At 38.7% G+C, this 20,251-nt stretch overlaps 1 long non-coding RNA gene across 3 annotated transcripts; it reads left to right on the top strand.

The window, feature by feature from the left end:
• Nucleotides 1,343-10,503, top strand: LOC109724345. Of its 3 annotated transcripts, none has more exons than XR_002219896.1 (2): nucleotides 1,343-1,728; nucleotides 9,196-10,503. It is a non-coding gene; the product is annotated as an uncharacterized LOC109724345 (long non-coding RNA). The 3 variants fall into 3 exon arrangements; XR_002219895.1 differs by having other exon boundaries at nucleotides 9,183-10,503; XR_002219894.1 differs by having other exon boundaries at nucleotides 9,150-10,503.

Raw genomic sequence — 20,251 nt, 5'->3', positions numbered from 1 at the left:
TTAATATATTTTATACAATTTAAGTAATTATAAATTAATTAAAGTATGCAATTAGCTTAAATTTTGTGTACAAATAACGACAAAATTATTTAAATCAAACAAATTAAAAAATTGGGTACTAAAATCAAAATTTTGAAAAGTGAGATGGTCGAATCAAAATAGTCTATAGTTCAGCTAAATTTTAAACATTTTTACATTAAAATAATCACTTGGTGGATTAATTTTGGCCTCTTTGGCATTGTTGTCTTTTTCTTTAAAAAAAAGACCAATTTTTATTTGAAATAGTATAGAAGTGGATGATGAATTGCTTGCAAATTTTGCATAAACATTATTTTTTTTGTAGTTTTACATGGAATCAAATAGTTCCTTAGTCTAAATAGGGTAAGTATCTGCTTGTCAGCTTTAAGATGCCCAAACTCGAAAAAAGAAAAAAACAAAATTAGGTCTCGTTTTTTATCATATGTCTTGCATTTAATTTTGTATAGCTTTAAAAGATATAAAGAATCTAGCTACTATACTAACGATAGCATGGAGGCATTCGTGCTCCCAAGTTGTTTTCGATGATGCGCCTACTGAATCGATGATCAGTTCTATTAAACATAATCTATACTATTGGAAATATTTTAAAACCAAATTTCATATTTTTTTTGTATGCTATTAGTGATCAAAATGTCTCAAAATTGATAATTTTAATGATCGATATGATGCATTTGTGAATTTAACGGTGTAAAACAATTTAAATCCGATGAATTTTTTATAAAAAATTCTCTTCACTATTTAGAGTAAGATCAGTATCTCGAATCTTAAATTCAAATATTTTGTTATCATATTTCATGAGATTTTTATATTCAACCATTCATTTTTAGACTACTCGTTTAATAGCTAAATGATGTTGAAAAATTATAAAATTTAATTTTCAAACACTTTCAATAACGTAGATCAAATCTAATAGAGCCGAAAACAACTTGATAGTACGGAGGTCTTTGTACTGCTGATAGTATAGTAGCCAAACTCATATGTAAATCAGCAAAATAATTTTTATTTTGTTTTCTCAAATTAAGTTTTATAATACTATGTCCAATACAAGCGATCAAAATAGCAATGTAATTAGCAACTTTGATTGAGGAGAGGGCTTATTGAAGTATATGATAAGTTTTGTAAAAGCTAATTGCCAAAATTAAAAAATTATTATTACTATTATTCTACACAAGTACAAAAGTTTAGGAGCATTTTGTATATTTCTCTGTTTTGATAAATAACAATGCAAGTGGTACACCTCTAAAGCGGATACAAATCATATACATAGTATTTTCATCCTTGGGAGCGAATGTTGTCTTTTCATTGATCAACACTGACTAACTAGTATCTTTCTATAGAAATATTAATTCTTGAGTTCTACTGTGCTCTACGTGTCGCCTCCTCAGCATCCCCCCTCTACCGTTCCCTCTCGCGCCCCTTCGAAGCCTCCCCGCGTTTGGCGGGGGGGGGCTTCGGTGGCCCCTGCAGCGGGCGGTGGCAGCGGCGTGCACGGGTGCGAGTTGCGCTCACGTGGTCGCACGGCTACGTGTCGCCCTACCCGCGTCTCCTGAACGCTGTCTCCCGAATCCCTCCTCTCCCGATCCCTCTCTCCCGATCCTTCTCTCGTGAAGGCTAACCTTCGCAGATGCCGTAGGATGCGGGGAGTTGTCACTCCACCCGTAAACCCCGGGCCTTTGTCGCCGTGCTACGGTATGTCTCCTTCCACCCATCCCCATGTGCAAGCCAAGGAGTTGTCCATGTTTGCCAGAGTACGAAACTGCCTTTCACAAAATTCCTCTTCCCTTTTCTCTGCTTCACTGCCATTCCCCCTTCCTCCCTCTCATCCCTGCCGCCGCCGAAACTTCCTTGCCCAATTGGATGGTTTGCTCTCTGTCCAATTTTTTCTAGAACTGGCGCCGTGTGGGTTCTACGCCGTGTGGATCTTACGCCATGTGGGTGCTATCAAAGCCTACAAGGATTCCCCTTCGTCGATGGCAAAGACAGTGGCGATGCCATAGCCGTTGGCTCCGATGACTCCAACGATTTCTCCAGTGCGTCGATGCCGCATTCATAGCCGATGGTTATTTTACCCACATTTTCAAGCTTATTCCTCTCTTGCTCTTCCCCTAATGCCTCTCTCTCTACCTCTCTCTACTGGGTGGAGCAAGGGGAGCTCCAAAATTTGTTCATTTTTCTGCGCCCCTCATATGTTTGATGAAATGCCCACTAGAGTCTTTTCTTTGATTCTCTGTCCACTATCAATTTTTTATTTTTTTTATTTTGCTATGCTTGCTCTTGCAATCTATTGCTTAATTGAAATTTTATGTTTTGTATGATTCTTATATATTCTTTCTTATTGCTTACTTTATCCAAAAAAAAAGTCAAGCATTTTTATTTGAAAAAGAATTCTGATAATAGGCGATGATGATGAGTTGAAACATCACAATGTATTCAGAAGTTCGATGCTTGATTATAGGTTTCATACATTGATGATGAAGCTTCATAAGGTCTCTATCTTCTCTTTTAAGTATTTTTCAAATTCATATTATAAGGTTTGGACGGCGAGGCAGTATGGATGGCCACATGGCAACCACTGCAGCTTTCAATCCTTTACAAAAGTTTGATTTGCACTTGAAGAGAAGAGTAGAAACTATTTTGGCATGTAAATTAATATTGAATCTGAGCCTTCTTTCCATGTTGCGTTCTAAATTTTTTTTTTGAATGTTATTTTATACTCTCTAGATTTATTCTATTTTACATAGTTTAGTTTTTTGAGTAGTTATGGTTTCTATAGGAACTAGAGAAAATACTGATCTGAGGTAGATTTTTTGACCCATCGCTTTCTTAATACTTTGAGTGTTTAGATTTTGCTACTACCGTAGAAATTGAAAAACAGTGATATATTGGTTGCCTGCCTATTCACATGGTAAAATTAATTATTTTATGAGTTACTATCAGACTCTTAATTGCCTATCTCTACATAAAATTAATGCTAAAGCATGGCTCTATCTAAGTCTACAAATTTGGCCATTTTATATGCACATAACGTGTTGAAGCTTCAATATCATAATTTGCAGCTAACACTGAAGTGTTTTATTTATTTGAGAGAGGCAGTGATGGTCAATACAAGTTTTTTTCTATGCTGTGGTGTTCTATGAGAATTATCTCTTCCTACATTCTTACAAGTAATTGTTGTTGCCTCTTTCCTCAGCAAAGCTACTCTTGCCTACCTATTTATAAGTTTTGCAAGCTTTCCAATACTTGATATGTTGCACAGTTGGTATTACTTTTATTTTAAATATTGCTCCCTCCCAGTCTACTTTGTTTCTTTATTTATTTACTTTTTGTTTTTTAAGTAGACCAGTCTCTGATTTGTCACACTATTTCTGGTTGATTTCACCAATGTTCTACATGAAACTTTTTGGTTTTTAATTTTGAAAAAACCAAACAAAACCAATTCAAATGGATTTTAAGCCAATCTGGTTCTCTTTAATCATTTTGTTGTATGAACTGTTGGAGGTCGAAAAATAAAAATTCAGTAACTTAAATGAAATGGGTGGTAGAATTGCCATGATACTTGAGCCTTAAAGTTTTGCTTTTATACTGTTTGGGGTGCTGAGCTTCAGGTCGTAGCTTCTAAACTATTCTTTAACTGATTCTTTCTATTTTCTTGGTTTTTGCTCAGGCTGCCTACTATCTTCCCTACTTTGTAATTGTTCTTTCTGTACTTAGTTTTGATTGATAGGAAGTCATAGTTTATTTATTTTTTGTATGCTATTTAGTGATTAGTTTTTTTCCTGTGGTCTACTTTGTTCTTCGTTACATTATTTTGATTATTCTTTGGTTTAATGCTGTTGCAGTTATGAAATAGTTTATTTAAAAAGCTTATCAGAAAATACGAATTTCATTCAAAGTTTAGAATCATTTCCTCTGCTTGCCTTTCTACTGATCGATTGATAATTATTAAAGACCAACATCTCTACATCAAGCATTGATAGAGCATTAAGCTGTCAACAAATTTATTTAATTATTTCATATTTCATAATTTTCTGGCAATTATTCTATTTGCTTATATAATATTTAGGTGTTTTATCCCTGGATGTTTTTACTTAGGTGTTTTATTTGCTTTTGTTGTGTATCTCAGCTAGAAAAATTTAGCTTCTCATCAAATTTTTATAATCCTGATTTTCTTTTCCATCTAATATAATTTGTTGTCGTCTTCAATTGTATGGTTTGATGCCGATACTACATACCTTGAATTTCGAAACTTTATCTGGACCTTTTTAGTGCTATTGTTTTGTTTGGTTTAATGCGATCTCTATAAGCAACCTTTTATATGAATTAGCATTGTAAATTTTGAATTTTGGATTGTGAATTGTATTCTGGATTTTGAATTGTGAATTGTGAATATGAATTCTGAATTCTCGAAATTATTTTGTGGGGGAGGTCCTAATGTAAATAACATTCTTCACTATTATACACAAACTCCTTTACAGCAAGTTCAGAACTATAGTAATGATGTAGCTTATCAATGATCTTCCTATCTAGCCCCTTATCCTAAATAGCTCAGTCATCCTCAGATTTGATCGAAACCCAAAAATAAGAAAAAGCATGATATGCGATGCATATAAAAGTTTAGAGCTCAGAATTTTGATCTGAATTGCTTCAAGATATTTGATGCATATAAAAGGTTCGAATTCAAAATGATGACCTGCCCCTTGAATGTCAAATGGTTGCAATAATTGAGAGAATCGGGGACATTCTTGGTTGGTCATAGGGGTACTTTGGACATCCTACTTTGTAGGCAACCGGTTGCTCTTATTTGTACTCCGAATACTTTCGATTTGCGTGTGGGATCTTATGCAGTTATCGCTGTTAACTGAGTAGGCTTCGGTGCGAAACTAATAATGTTTAATAGCTTGAGGAGTCTGAGTAAAGTTTATTTATTTTCCCTACATTCGTCAGGGAATGCTGAATTACTAGGTTGAATACTGGATTGCCTAGGTGAACTCTAAATTATCTACCTGGAGTGTGAGCAAAATATATTTGTTTTCCGCTGTCGGGTTTTGTTTTCACTACTATATATGTAAGGGAAGTGAATTCTCGAAATCCGAGGATTAGACTTCGTGTAGAATCAACTAATTGTCGAGTGTATAGGCTTTGGAAAGTCCGAAGGTGATTAAAATGTATAAAGTGCATTAAGAAAGAGTCCGCGAGAGCATTAGTGCAGAATCTGCAATGGGCAGAATTTGCTCTCGGGGACCTGTCCCTGGCAGGGAGAGACCGGTCCCCGAGGCTATGGGTTGCGGGGATAGCTTGATGCAACTGATCCCAGGATTAGGGGGACCGGTCCCCCGTGTGCGAAAATGGTGAGAAGCCAAAAATTGGCTAAGTCCCAAAAGTGTGGCTCTCGGGAATCGGTCTCTCAGGCAAGGACCGGTCTCCCGGGGACCGGTCTCTCGAGCAGGGACCGGTTCCCGAACGCAAAAATTGTTGGCAGAAGCCCTCTGCAGCATGGAAGGCTCTCGGGGACCGGTCTCCCCGACTTGGGACCGGTCCCTCACTGCGAAAAAATGGCCAGGCAGGGCTGTTTCATGGATGGAATGTTGAGGGGGTTTTCTGCAATTATGCCTAAATGAGAGGCTTGGGGGCCCTTCCTCTCACTTACCCTCTCATTTCCCTCTCCCACACTCTCATTCTCTCACTCTCTCTCTAGAAACAAGAGAAAGGAAAAGGAGAAAAGAAAGGAGAAGAAGAAGGGGGAGAAGAAGAAGGAGAAGTTGGAGAAGAAGACAGAGCTTGGAGATCATCTTCTTCCTTCTCTCCCCCAAACTTGGAGAAGCTTTTAGAGGTAAGCTCAAAACCCTACCATGGTGGATTCTTTGAGCTTGGGTTTTATACTTTGGAGATGGTTCGAATGGAACCTATTGGAGTATAATAGATGGTTCTAGCTCGAATCCGAGGCTTGAACCATGGATTTCTCCGTTGTTGCCAACATAGGGCACGGATTTGGGGTTTTTGGAAATCTAGGGTTTTGATCTAATTTGATGGGTCGCAAACCTAATTGTTAGGTCTCTGAACGCGGGGGCGAAGACGGTTCGTCGATACGACGAGCGAGTGCGGGGATATCGCCGAAACAAGCACTCGAGGGTTTGTATTGGCCCGAGGAGTCGAGGCGACGACTTAGGATCGCGAAGTCAAGTTTTCTCAACCCTTGCAGCACTACCAAAGAGGTGGCGGGTGCCATCCCGAAGCAGTTGAACTGCTCCCTATGTCTGAGTTTATTGTTGACCTAATATGCATATTGAGCATGATACATATAGGCGTTAGATGGTTATTATTGTTGTTTATACTTGCATGCTAGTGGTCGTGTAACTAAGTGAGTTAGTTATTGATTCTAGTATGTATGAGAATGATGTGATCTAGCCTAATACCCTATATGTGATGTTGTATGGTGAGTTGAACCTAGGTAAAGGATAACCTAGTGATAGTGTACAAGTAGTGCATCGAGAACATTTAAATTATGACGAGTGGCACCTAGTCAATGTAAACTTATGACAAGTGGCATATGAAAATCTTAGTGTAGCTGAAACACTAGATTGATGAGTTAGATACTTATTGGTTCTAAGTTGATTTCCCTAGTTGGTAGGGTGCTCCCAATTCACAAGGATTGGACCGTGCTCACATAGCCTGTCTGCGCTTGTAAGGGTCGCTCCCCACAAGCTGTGCACTCCGGAGTATTTGTTACTAGAGGGGCAGTCCAAATAACTGCCCGGACAGTCTGCGAGCTGTCCACAGGCAGTCTCGGGGAATAGTTCAGCGAGGCTTTTCCCTATGAGGCTTACACACGTGAGATTGAGAACAAGTTTCGGATTAGCCGATCGATTGGACAAGTTGACGAGTAAACGCTATCCTTGAATATAGTGGCATAGTAGTTAGCCTTACTACAAGTTCATGCATTCATGATATTGGATTGAGGCATTGACAGATTGTGATTTCATATTTGCTTATTATCGTTGATGCTTTCAATTTCATATACCTATCTATCTGCATATCTATCTGTGCCTGCTTAGACCTAGTAGGGAGATCGGCGGAGTCGGCGGCCGAACCCACTGGGAACTATGGAAGATAGTTCTCACCCCACTCTCTACAGGTCCGAGTTCGAGTGTCCCCGGTGAGCGCGAGGATCGCGGCAAGGGCATAGCGCCCTAGTGGTAGTAGTGATAGCTTTACCTTCTCTTGCATTAGCTTTACCCTATGTTATGTTTGAGAGTAGTTGATGTATAGGGTGAGATTTTGAAAGGATTGTATATACATATACATGTTTTGGAAGAATGCAAATTGTAATAAATGTATTAAAGTTAAATGAGTTTAAATAGTTAAGTATATCTCTCTTTTATCACTTGTATGCTTTACTCGTGTTGCTTGCTCTTGGATTGTATAGCACTGTTTGTGCTCTCGCTAGTTGCTGTATGATTGTGTATATATTCAAGTGTTTTCCTGGGAACTCGTTGTACACAATCTCGTTTGAGCCTTGAGCGGACAGGGGAGGTGCTGTCCGTTCGGCGTTCGTTCGCCGCGCTCGAACCGGACCAAATTGTTAGCGGTCTCGGGGCGGGGGCGTGACAATATATTTACGAATGGTTTATTTTCATCGCAATTCGTCTATGCTATTTGTCGTGGTTTGCGAACATTGGTTTTATGCTTCGGTTTTCACTCTTGGGAGTTTGGAGGAGACATATTTTGCTCTTTCACAGATTTGTTGTTGGTGTTTGACAAAACTTAATTTCCTCCCATTGAGTTTACGTATTTGTTGGTTTTATTTCCCGTTGATTTAAACTGTTATTTTGAATAATTACAATTTGTTCTTCGCCTGCTGCTCATGAGGCTCGATTTTCGTCATCAGGTTGGCGCTTTTATATGATTTTGTCCTGCCATGCTCCTTACTTTTGGAATGTTATTTGTTTTTTCCCCACCCATACTTTGCATCTATGATGACCTTCCCCTTGGATGTCGGATAGTTTCGATGATTGGGGTCAACCCGACCCTTCTTAATTGGTTATGGGCACACTTTGGATGGCCTACTTTGTAGGCAACCGGTTGCTCACCCGTATGCAGAAAACTAATTTGACGGCGGTCTAATAATGTTCGATAGATGGGAAAATCTGAGCAAAGTATATTTATTTTTACTATTAGGTTTTGTTTCTGTTACTACATATTTGTTAAGAGTTTATTTTCGTCTCTATTCATTTAGTCTATTTGGTATGGTTCCCGCGAACTGATTTATTATGAAAATTTTTGTCTCCTCCTTAATTTTTTACCTTGCTACTCTTCTCTTCTTTGCAAACATTACCTTGGATTTTTTGTATGATTCCCAAGATTTTTTGGCTTGGTTTGGTATTTGGTGTTTGTTGAAACTCTTGACTTTTTGATTTACTCCTATTCTTGCGTAGATTTGCTTTTTTTTTTTTTAGCTGAATTTATAAATCTTCATGTAATCCTGAATTGACTATCTGAACACGAACTGATTTATTATGAAAATTTTCGTCCTCCCCTTTATTTTTTGCCTTGCTACTCTTCTCTTCTTTGCAAACGTTACCTTGGGTTTTTCGTGTGATTCCCGAGATTTTTGGCCTTGGTTTAGTATTTGTTGTTTGTTGAAACTCTCGACTTTTTGACTTACTCTTATTCTTATGTAGATTTGCTTTTTTTTAGCTGAATTTAGGATTCTTCATGGAGTCCCGGATTGACTAGCTGAGTTTCGAATTCCCAAGCTGAATTCTGGATTGCCTAGCTGAATTGGAATGTTATTTATTTTTTTTCCCCGTTCTTTGTATCTATGATGACCTTCCCCTTAAATATCGGATAGTTTCTATGATTGGGGTCGACCCGACCCTTCTTAGCTGGTTATGAGCACACTTTGGATGGCCTACTATTGGACTCTTTTAGTTTGCATCCCTGTTGGCAATCCTGTTGACTAAATTTCCAATCTGCATATTCTTTTGACGATTCTTTGGATTTTGTTTTTTATTCATTTATCATGGTCTATTATAGTATTTTCATTGAGTGTAATAGAACCATCTTGAAGATTTTGTTTTCCTCCTAAAAATTTATTTTTTGTTTTGTTGAAGAATATTTTCCTTGCTGTTTCTTTCTTCTTTGAGGCGATGATGATAGCTCTTCTTTGAGGCGATGATGATAAGTTGAGGGAAGTGCGTAAAATATTTGCTTCGAACAAGTTGAGGTTTGGACGGCCTGCTCATAGGCAACCACTTCATATTGTCTTAGCCTTGGTGGTTGCGCACATTTCCCTCTGACGGTAATTTATTGCTCGGCAACCGCAAAGTGTGGAATATGTTTACTTCGAACGAGTGGAAGTTTGGATGGCCTACTCATGGGCAACCGCTTCATATTGTCTTACCCTTGCTCGGGAGCCGCTTCTTACCATCCTTATCCTTGGCGGTTGCGCACATTTCCCTCCTACGGTAATCTATTGCTCCTACTACTACCCTATACTTATGACCAATCTTGCCGAGTACTTATGAGCAATGTTGCCGATTCGACTTAACTGAGCCTTACCTTTTTGTCTCCTTTTTGGGCGATTCTTTAAATTGGTTTTACAACAGAATTTATGCAACTGTTTGGATTCTTCCCTGCTTATTGACATTTTAAATACTTTTTTTCGTTTGGCTATCGGCATTTGAATTGAATTCTTCCTCGGACTTTTTTTGCATGCATATTCTTTTGACGATTCTTTGGATTATGTTTTTTTATTCATTTATCATTGTCTATTATGGTATTTTCATTGAGCATAATAGAACCATCTAATTTATTTCCTGCTTTTTTGAAGAATATTTTCCCTGCCGTCACTTTCTATTTTCTGGTTCTTCTATGAGGCACTAATGATAAGCTGAGGAAAGTACAGAAAATATTTACTTCGGACAATGATTTCCCAAAGAACTCTCTGTTGTCGTTTCCGTTTACACTATCTGCTACACTTTCTTGCTATTATGATGATTAATAGGTAGTTTTATGCATTTATTATTGCTTTTTTGCATTCTAAAATGTAAGGCCTTGATATTGACAATACAAACTTCAACTGCAGATTATTTTGTTTGGGGTGTGCATATAGGTTATAACTCAGATAGCATTATTAATCAAGAAGGCTTCCGTGCCAATGTAATAATCTTTGATGGTCGGGCGGAGTCTGAGCATATTATATTTGTTTATTTCCATCCTCATTCATGTATACTATTTGGTGTGATTTTCACAAGCTGATTTAATATAGAGCTTTACATCTTTCTTTCATGCATTTGTTTTATAATCCGGTTGGGGATTTGGGTGCTCTACTCATTACTTGCTTTGGTTCAGCATGCACCTGTGGAGGTTAAAAAAACATGTGTTCTCAGTTGGATTGGTCTTTTTTTGTGTAGCCGAATCTGCTGAACATGTATATTATTTATAGATTTGTTTTTCCTTTTTAAATGCACATTTTTTTGATGTAAGTACCTAATTTGCAGGCTTATATACACTTTTGTATAATTTTCATTTCCAAGTTTCCGCATTTCCTTATTTTGATATGTTTCTATGAGATAAACTAAAACTCATTTTGGATTCCAACTTTCCTCCTAGCCTTACATGTTGTTCTAGGGTTAGTAATGTATTAGAGAAAGAACTTCAATTTATCTCCGAAGCTATTTAAACTTGATCTTATTTCCTCCAATTTTATTTCTCGAGTGTCGGGTTGAGTTTTATATGCGTTTTGTATGAATTCTGCAGCTGTTTGGTAAAAAAACTCACTGCATTTTTTTTCCCTTTTTTGATAACTCCTCATTGCATTTTTTTCTCCTTTTTTGATTTTTTCTTAAGACTACTTTGTGGGTTTTTTGCTTAATTTCAATGGTATCAATTTGCTCTTTCCCCCAAGGTTACATATTAAATGGGCGCCTCCTGTAGCAACCCTTGACTATTTTTCATACAAATCAGTTTTTCTTGGAAACATATTTAACCTAACCAGATTAGGTATATTGTATAGATATTATTGCTTGATGCTTGCGGATTCTTTCACTATGTGTTGAAAAGAATAGAACTGAACTGCTCCGGTGCATTGGTTTGGTGTTTGGTGTTTGTTGAAACTCTCGACTTTTTGCCTTACTCTTATTCTTACTTAGATTTGCTTTTTTTGCTGAATTTGGAATTCTTCGTGGAATCCCAAATTGACTGGCTGAATTCTTAATTATTAACAGCTCAGCACAGGTATCTAATAAATTATATGAAATTCCGTATACAAAGAAAGGCCGCCTTAGGTACTGCATAGATATGGAGAGGGTATATTATATATAATATATAAGATAAGTATATATTATGTACCTATGTATAGTAATAATAGTATATACTACTGTAGTAGATTGAGCTAGATATACTTGGTCTGATAGTTAAACGGGGGCGTTTGGGACTATGCGGTTGTTTTCGATGGATAGGAGCTGCCAAATGTTGGACGACTCGGTTCCGTTGAACGGATGATTGGTATACCACGTTGAATTGTTCTAGAAATCAAATTCAGAATCTTTTCCGAATTCGATTTGCGCTAGATGAGTGCAGAAGGGGTTCCAAAATTTTGGTAATTTTAATGTGGACGTAAGGAGACTTTGCTCGTGTGTAACGGTGCTTAAAGATATCAGAAATCAATTGATTTTTGTTAGGAAAATTCTTTAAACTAGTTAAGAACAAGATTCTAATTATTTTTTGATCTTGCTTACCAAAGACTCGCTACCATCAAGTTTACAAGAGAGTGAATTCATTTGTCGCCAGTTCATTTGTTGTCTCACCTAGATGGATAAAAGAACCAATAGGTCGAAAGTGCGTGCAAATTTATTTTAGGTAGTTAAATAGTTTAGAGATGTTATTTTAACGGACCGATCCGTCAATTTGGAAGCTCTGGATCATCGAAAAAACGTCGGGTAGCTTAACAACGCGGTCGTTTGACTATCGAGAGTATTCTAGGCTCAACTCCTCGTCTCCTCTCTGCCTCCGGGTCTCCTAGTGATATATAGTATACCTAGGTAGGTACCTATAGGTCAGCCAAACAAACAAAAAAAAAAATAAATCAAAATAGAAATAGAAAAAAAATATAAAAAGAAAGAAAACTAGAGATAAATATAATAAAGACGACTATAATAGAAATTAAGACTGACAGGGAAAGACAACCGGAATCCAAAAAGGAGAATAAAATATAATATTGCCTACGAGAGGTTTATGATAGAAATTTATTATAAAAAAAGAATAAGAAGTCTACCAAGACAGAATTAACGGTATAAAATAATCAGACTCTATTAAATATAAAGATATTAAATCCTACCGAGAAAGAAAATTGATATCAATGAATTTGAAATATTAGTTAAAAAATAAGGTAAATAAGTAAAACAGAAGTGAAAGAACAGATAAATACATCAAATAGAATAAAATTATGTAACATAACTTACAATATACAAGGGCGAGCATTTGAGTGTGCCCTATTAAATGAGTTTATGATCAATTTGTAAACGAAAATATCTCAAATTAGATGAACATGGGTATACGCAATCTATTAAAAAATGCAGTTCGGCGATCCATCGTATAAGAAGTTCAAGTTCTGGGATGAACGCATTACAGTCAATTTGTTAAAGAAAGTATCTCAAATTACGAAAAAGCGGTTATGATCGACGATTGTTAAAGAAGAACGTACATTTCTGATTGGAATCTATTTGTGCCATTAAAGTAGAAATTTGAGTTAAAATTATGAATTACAATTGTAATTTTTCCTTGATAACAACTTTGAACTAATAATTAAATTCTGTTTACTATAGTGGATCAACTAAATTTTAAATGTTAAAGTTAAATTGTGAATTAAATTTTGATGCTTTTAAGTTTAGAAATACATGATTTAAAATTTGATTCATCAAAAATCAAAAAGTATATAAAAATGTTCGATGTATATAAATAAAAGAACACGGTAGGATATTATAAATATTTTCTAATAAAATATAACACATTAATTTATAAATATAATTTTTATTGTAAAATTTTGCATATATATAATGTACAAATTTATATTGATTTGAAATAAATTATAATAATTGTTACGTGCATTTGCACGTACATTCAACTAGTATATATATATATATATATATATATATAAAATTTAGATAACAACTCCATTTGCTATTAACCTACAAATGCTAATCTTATATTGTTGGCTTTGCGGTTCAAGTGATATTGATGAAGGCTGCGGAGACAAACGTTGAATCTCTCAAAATATATAGTTGAATTATATTTCGGTTTTGTTGATAGATATATTTGTAGCTACTTTTATTTAATTTCTTCGGCATGCTTTACTGTATAAATTAATATAGTTCACTTTATTGATGTATCATTTTTTTTTTCTTTTTTGCATTTGAAACATATCGTTTCATATCCTCCATTTTCTTTTTACATTACTTTGTTTAGTATTCTATTCAAAATATTTTAAAATTTATATAAATTTTCCGTCGCGAAGCGCGGGCCTTCACTAGTATATATATATATATATATATAGAGTTGAGCTATGATACTTTTACAAGTATCACCATTATGGTGCTATTAGGTTTTAAGCCATTGGATCTACTTTTTGATTATTAATAGTCCTTGGATTAAACACTATTTCACCTACCACCACCTACCACCACCTACCACCATCATCTCAACCTCACATCTCTCCATCCAAGAACTAAAAACACACAAGTATCACCCCCATGATACTTTTACAAGTATTCTAGCCCTACTATATATATATATATATATCGGAGTTAGCTAGCTGGGGACACAATTTATACACCACGTGAATTTATTTACACTCGGTGCATTGGAAAATACGTGCATCGACTATCAAATTTTTGTAAATTTTTCTCACACCTTAATCAACGGTCATATTTTGTTACTGTATTTTTTTTATTAAAAAAAAGTAGAGTTAAATTGAAATAGGTGAAGAGTTACTATGCTTTTAGAGGTAGATAGGAGTTGGTACTTCCGCCTTTTCAGTCTTTGGATTAAGAATCATAGGGTTGGAATGATAGTAATAACCCAGGGTTGACTGGTCCTCCTGGAATTTAATGGTCCTTAATTCTATGGGAATAATATTAATTCAAGAATTATAAATGATTAAAAGAGTTGATTTAAGAGTTAAAAAATTGAAAGCAACACATGAGTTGGCACTCTGGAAGAACCATAGTCGGACCCATTGAAATAGAGTGACAAAATAGAGGGCTGAAGAGGAAAAGTGTATTTATTATATATAGATGCACTTGGTTCATGTAATAAATTTGTTTTTGATTAATTACTGTGTGTGGGTAACGGGAGAATAACGGTTTCCACTGACTAATTTGCCCCTCAACCACTTCTCTCTAGCCGGTTATAGTTAACCGATCGATTTGCTAGCCCCATCTCATCCCGTAACTGATGTTTAATTAAGGGTTATATAATTTCACGCAGGTCCTTACAAAGATATAAAATAGCAAATATAATCCTATAAAACTTAAATTATCAGATTTATTCTTTCAAAATTTTTCAGATTTATAAACATATCCCACAAAAATTCTCATTCTTTTACTTGCTGTTTGGCTCACCGTTAATTTTTTAATGGTGGGTGCATAAAATTACTATTTTAATCTTATAAATTTGTCCATGTAAAAAGCTACCGAGTGCCATCAATTGAGATCAAACCTCAATTGATCTCAATTATTCAACTCTCGGATTTCGACTTATCTATCCACTATATCAAGTATTCAACTCATACTATGATATATATTAGAAAGCATAAGGAAATGATAACAATGCAATCCTACAATGCAATATGCAAGAGATGCAAATTAATAGTATTCTAAGACATAATAGGGAACCCGGTTGCTTCGGGATGACACCCCCCACCTTTTAACGATGTAGAGGTTCTAGAATTGCTATTCGGCGATTGTTACGACGTCGCTTCAACCTCCTAGGTGGAAATGAAGCTCACTCGGCACCTTTTTGCCGATATCTTTCCAACGACTCGACGAATGCTCAATCCGTCTTCGCCAACGTGTTTAGATGCCTATCAATTAGGTTTAGATGCCAACAATTGAGATCAAACCTCACTATTTAGCAAAACCCCAATTTGGAGCTCTAGGTTTCCATCTATAGCAAACCACTCCAACAAATCTTTAGATTCTAACATTAAGCATCTATTAAGCATGTTAGAGGTCCATTTGACCCATTTTTAGAGCTAAAACTCTAAACCCTAGGTTTCTACCATTATTGAGCTCAAAAGCTTACCTCTAAGCTAGCTCCAATGGTGAGGAGAGAAAGAAGAGGATGACCAAGCCCTTCTCCTAGCTTGCTTCTCTTTCTTCTCTACCTTTTTCTCCTTCCTTTCCTTCTTCTCCTTCTTCACTTCAAGAGAGAGGAAGAGAGAGCTTAGAGAGTGAGAGAGATGTGTGTTTTGGAGTGAGAATGAGAGAGAAGAGAGGGCTCATCCCCTCTATACCCCTCAACTAATGTAACAATTGCACCCAAGCCTCTCAACTTTGCTTCTTTCACACTGCTTAAACTGGGCAGTTTTCGCGCACGGGGACGGGTCCCTCTACTGGAGGACTGGTCCTCGAGAGCATCCCATGCGGGCAGAAAGCTCTCTGCAAGCTTCTACGCGCACGGGGATCGGTCCCTCCCACCAGGGACCGGTCCCCGAGAGCAATGCTCTCGCAGGACACTTATGGGAACCGGTCCTCCACTGGGAGACCGGTCCCCACGGACACCATTTCGCTTACGGGGACCGGTCTCTCCTATCAGGGACCGATCCCGGAGAGCAATACTTGTGCGCAGAGGGTTTTCCCTGCGCACCGAGCCTACGGGAACCGGTCCCTCATGCCAGGGACTGGTCCCCGAGAGCAGAATCTGCCAAGTGCAGATTTTGCACAGTTTGCTCTCCGAGATCCGTCGCAATGCACTTTTGGTGCTTTTGACTACTTCGGCTTTTCCGAAGCATACCCACTCGACAATTAGTCGATTCCGAACGAAGTCCAACTCTCGGATTTCGAGAATTCACTTCCTTACACTTTTTCTCCAATTCCTTGGCGTAGATTTGTCGGATCTTCGAACCGAGCCCACCAACGCGTCGAAAATACCTTCAATTTGGTTTCTACATGGTTAATTTACATTCAAACTCATCTAGGACAAAAGCTCCAATTTTAATGCCCTAACAATGCCATTTGCCGAATACACCATTTTGATCTCTAAGACAAGCAAAAGTAAGCTTAGCCACCGTCTAGAAACTCATCTAGAACCATTTAAATCATTCTTAGAGCATTTGAACCAAACCCTAGACATCTACCATGAGAGCACATGGACAACCATGGATTTTCATGAGTTCCATGGTTTCTACTAGGTTTCCTTTCATGTACGAAGATCAAAGCCAAGTGTTCTAGGTTATAAAACCAAACCCTAACATTAATCTTACAAGAAACCTCACCTTAGCCCAAAAGCTCTCCAAGCTCCACCTTGTAGGAGAGCCCTAGAACCTTCCAAGCTCCAAAATCTCCTTCAAATCCCCAAGTTCTCCTCCATATCTACCTCTCACCCACCTTAGGAGAGAGCTTTTAGAGAGAGAGAGGGAGAGAAATGAGAGAGGAGAGGTTGTGTTGGCTGTGAACAAAAGTGGAGAGAGTGTGGGGTCTTTATAAGCTGCTACAATAGCAAATAAACCCTCCAACTTCTCTTATTTGCAGCAGACTCACTCTGCTGTTCGGGGTGCAGGGTACCGGTACGCGAGTGGGCGTCACTGGTATTGTAACACACCGGACTTTCGCAAATTGCGATGTTCGAGTGATTCGTTGTGTTCCGAACTTTTTCACACTTTGTGGACGGTCGTAGACAGTGTTCCGACCCGTGGTTCGAGTCCCGAGGATTGAGGTTTGAAGCCTAGCACCCAAACCCGAAAAATTGGATTTTTGGTTAGCTCTCGGGTAGCCTTTATTGGGCTGTGTACCGGTACAGGCTTGATGGCTGTACCGGTACAGGCTTGATGGTTGTACCGGTACGGGAGTGTGTACCGGTACACGGGCAGCTTTTCAGCCAACCCGAGGCTCGGGTTTGGCATTTTCGTGGGATGTGTACCGGTACGCGGGCCCGTGTACCGGTACGCAGTGCAGATTTTTTGAACTGTTCGAAACTGCAGGGGGTTTTTCGCATTTGTGGACTCTTATATGTGTCCCCACGCCCCATGGAGCTCTCCCTGAGCTGGAAACCGTGGAGAAGCAAGGTAGGGAGAACCTCTTCACCTCCCTTTGGTTTTGATCACCTTTTTGCTTGGGTTTTGATGGTTTTTCCCTCTCTTTTGCATTTTGGAGCTATTTCCACCATTGTTGAAGCTTGGAGCTTAGGTTTGGAGCTTGTTTCAGGGATTACTCTTGAAGTTTGAGAACTTTGAGCTTGGTTTGAAGCTTCTAAGAGGTAAGAGACAAGGTCCTTCCCTCTAGATTTGGTTTTTGAAGGTTTCATTGAAATGAAACCCTAGATTTGGTGTTTTAGGGTTTATTTTGGGCATTTTCGTTTTAGGACTTTTGAAGCTCAATTGGTTGGATTAGAACCTTCCTCTAGGTTAGATTGGAAGGGTTCTAGCTCTCTTTTGGAGCATAGGAAGAGATTTCTTCTCTTGAGGTGAGTTTTGCCCATTTTGCTAGATGCTTAATGTTTGAGCTTTTCGCTCTTCGTTTCGTTTGGGTAACCCCGTTTTTGTTGCTCTTGGGGTACTAGGGAGCTTGCCGAAACCTTCGTTCGGCGGATCGAGAGTTTCGATTTTGGTGGGTTTGACCTAGCCTATAATATGAGAAATTCTCATATATGGTGAATTATATTTCGTAACTTGGAAAATCATGCATAATCATGTCACATGCATTTATTATGATTATTGGAATGCTTAAAATACCCATGTCACATGTAGTGAAAAAATTTTGGACCTCTAAGTGGTAGAGAAGTACATATGAAGCTTATGCGGGATTCTCTAGCATTCTTATGTTGGCCATGTTGCTTATAGTGTAAATGAGTTTTGATTCATGCGTTTAAACTTAAGTTTAATTGAGACAGGAAAGATAACAACATTGGCCATATTGGGTCACCGAACTTGAATCGTATGTGATTTAAAGAGCTAATGTCATCAAGCGGCATTGAGCTCGGGATATGTGAGAACCTAGTGGATAGGGCCATTGAGGGATTGGAAATACATGTTGAACATCAAATTGCCTAAGTGTCATCAAGGGGCACTAGGCGTAGCAAATGTTGAAACTTCACATTTTGACTTAAACTAGATCTTCGTGATGCTAGTGACCATACCATGTTAGAGACATGAGGATTGGATATTTGAGACTTGGACTATGCTTGCTTGCCATTTGTGCTCATTCGCACATGCTTATGAGGGTCGCTCCCTACAAGCCGGCACTCCGGAGTTAGCCTACGCGACTATGTTCGTTCGTGCGGTATTGAGAAGCCTACGGGGTCGAGTGGGACATACACATTCCAAGAGTAGGAATGTCGGGCTACCACAGGCACTTAGGCGGCACAAGCTGGGCCACCTTGGGTGGGTCCTTAATTGAAAATAGAATTCGACACAGTGTTGAGAATGAATAATCACTACTAGATAGGTTTAGTAGTTGAATTACTTTGACATGCTCATGATATAGCATTGGTGCATATAGCATACTTGCCGGTTTCATTGTTGCATCGTAGTATACTCGGTTTCTTGGTTAGAGCTTACTCTTTATGCATTGACATATTATCTTATGACAGCGTAGATGTACATCACCATGACATCATGTTTACTTGAGATATAGCGGTTTAGCACTTCATTTATGCTTTCGTATTGTTGTTGCTATTACTCTTATTATTGCTTTAGTACTTACCCTTTCCTTTTGGGGCCTAGTGGTGCATTGAGCTGAGGTCAGTAATTGCCCACTGGGAACTATAAATTATAGTTCTCACGCCCTCTTTTTCTCGATATTTTTCAGAGCCTTCCACTCAGGGTGAGGCCAGGGATCGCGGGAAGGGAGTTGCTTCGAGCTAGCTTCCTTCGAGGACGAGTTGCTAGGTGGTCCACCTCTCGATTTATGTTCTATTTTTGCGAGAGGTTGAGTGTTTTACCAGTGTACTAGAGACTACCATTTTTGTACTAGAGACAGTTATTGTACTACTTATGACTTCTTTTATTGTCTAGCTTTACTACTTTACCTTGGTGTAGATGTTAGAACTTTACTCGCTCTGATATCATTAGCTGCTCATTATTTCTCCTTCTTCTATTTGTTTTATTACTTGCTTTTACTTCCGCTTTTATTGTAGACGCCTTATATGTGTAGACATATGGCGGGTCTGGGCACGCTACCGGGAGGGCCTCCGCCGGTCCCGGGGCATGCCAGATTAATTTGGTATCAGAGCCTAGGATTGAGTCTTAGTGGACCTAGCAAACCTTAGGCCGGTTGGACTATAGGAAATAGGCTCGTGAGAGACGAGGTCTATTCGATTTGTAAGCGAAAGTATCTAGATTGGGTATCTTGGATAACTCTAGAAAGTGGAGTTAAATTGAAGTGTATAACTTCTAACTTCGCGGAGGGTTACGTTGGCGGCCGACAACGTAACATCGAGAGTTAATAGTGAAGGACACTTCCTTACTTTCGCATGATTTGGGGTTTTATCTATTTGAGCGGGGATGCGATAGCGTGGGTTATTAACTTGCGCTTTTATGTTTTGTAGTGACGATGCCGATTACACGCTCCCAGTCTGCCGGGTCGGATGATGCGGCACACCCCGAAGAGGTCGAGACCTCCGCTACTTCCGGATCTAGTGAGGTCCGTGACTTGAGGGTACAGCTTGCGGTTCTCACCGATCTGTTGGCGCAGCAGACGGCAGCGGCGCAGCGACAGGCTGAGGTGGCTCAGCGGCAGGAGGCGCGGATGAAGCATCTGGAGGACCTCCTACTTCAGCAGGTGGCAGCTTCGAGGGAGACCCAGGGTCCTACACCGCCAGCACCCGTGGTGGACGTCGCACCGAGGGCGCAGTCTCCTGCGCCCAGTTCTTCCCGTGCGGCACCGGCGACCACACCTCGGGAGGAGGTGGCTGCGGTACCCCCAGTGCAGAGACCGGTGACGGGGGCAGTTTTCCCCGTGATGGCCGAGGGAGCCGAGCGAGATCGGCTTATGGAGCG

The sequence above is a fragment of the Ananas comosus genome, linkage group 18 (genome assembly GCF_001540865.1).
Source record: "Ananas comosus cultivar F153 linkage group 18, ASM154086v1, whole genome shotgun sequence".
Lineage (NCBI taxonomy): Eukaryota > Viridiplantae > Streptophyta > Magnoliopsida > Poales > Bromeliaceae > Ananas > Ananas comosus.
Note: the sequence above shows the minus strand (reverse complement) of the source record. Positions and strands in the feature narration are given on the sequence as shown.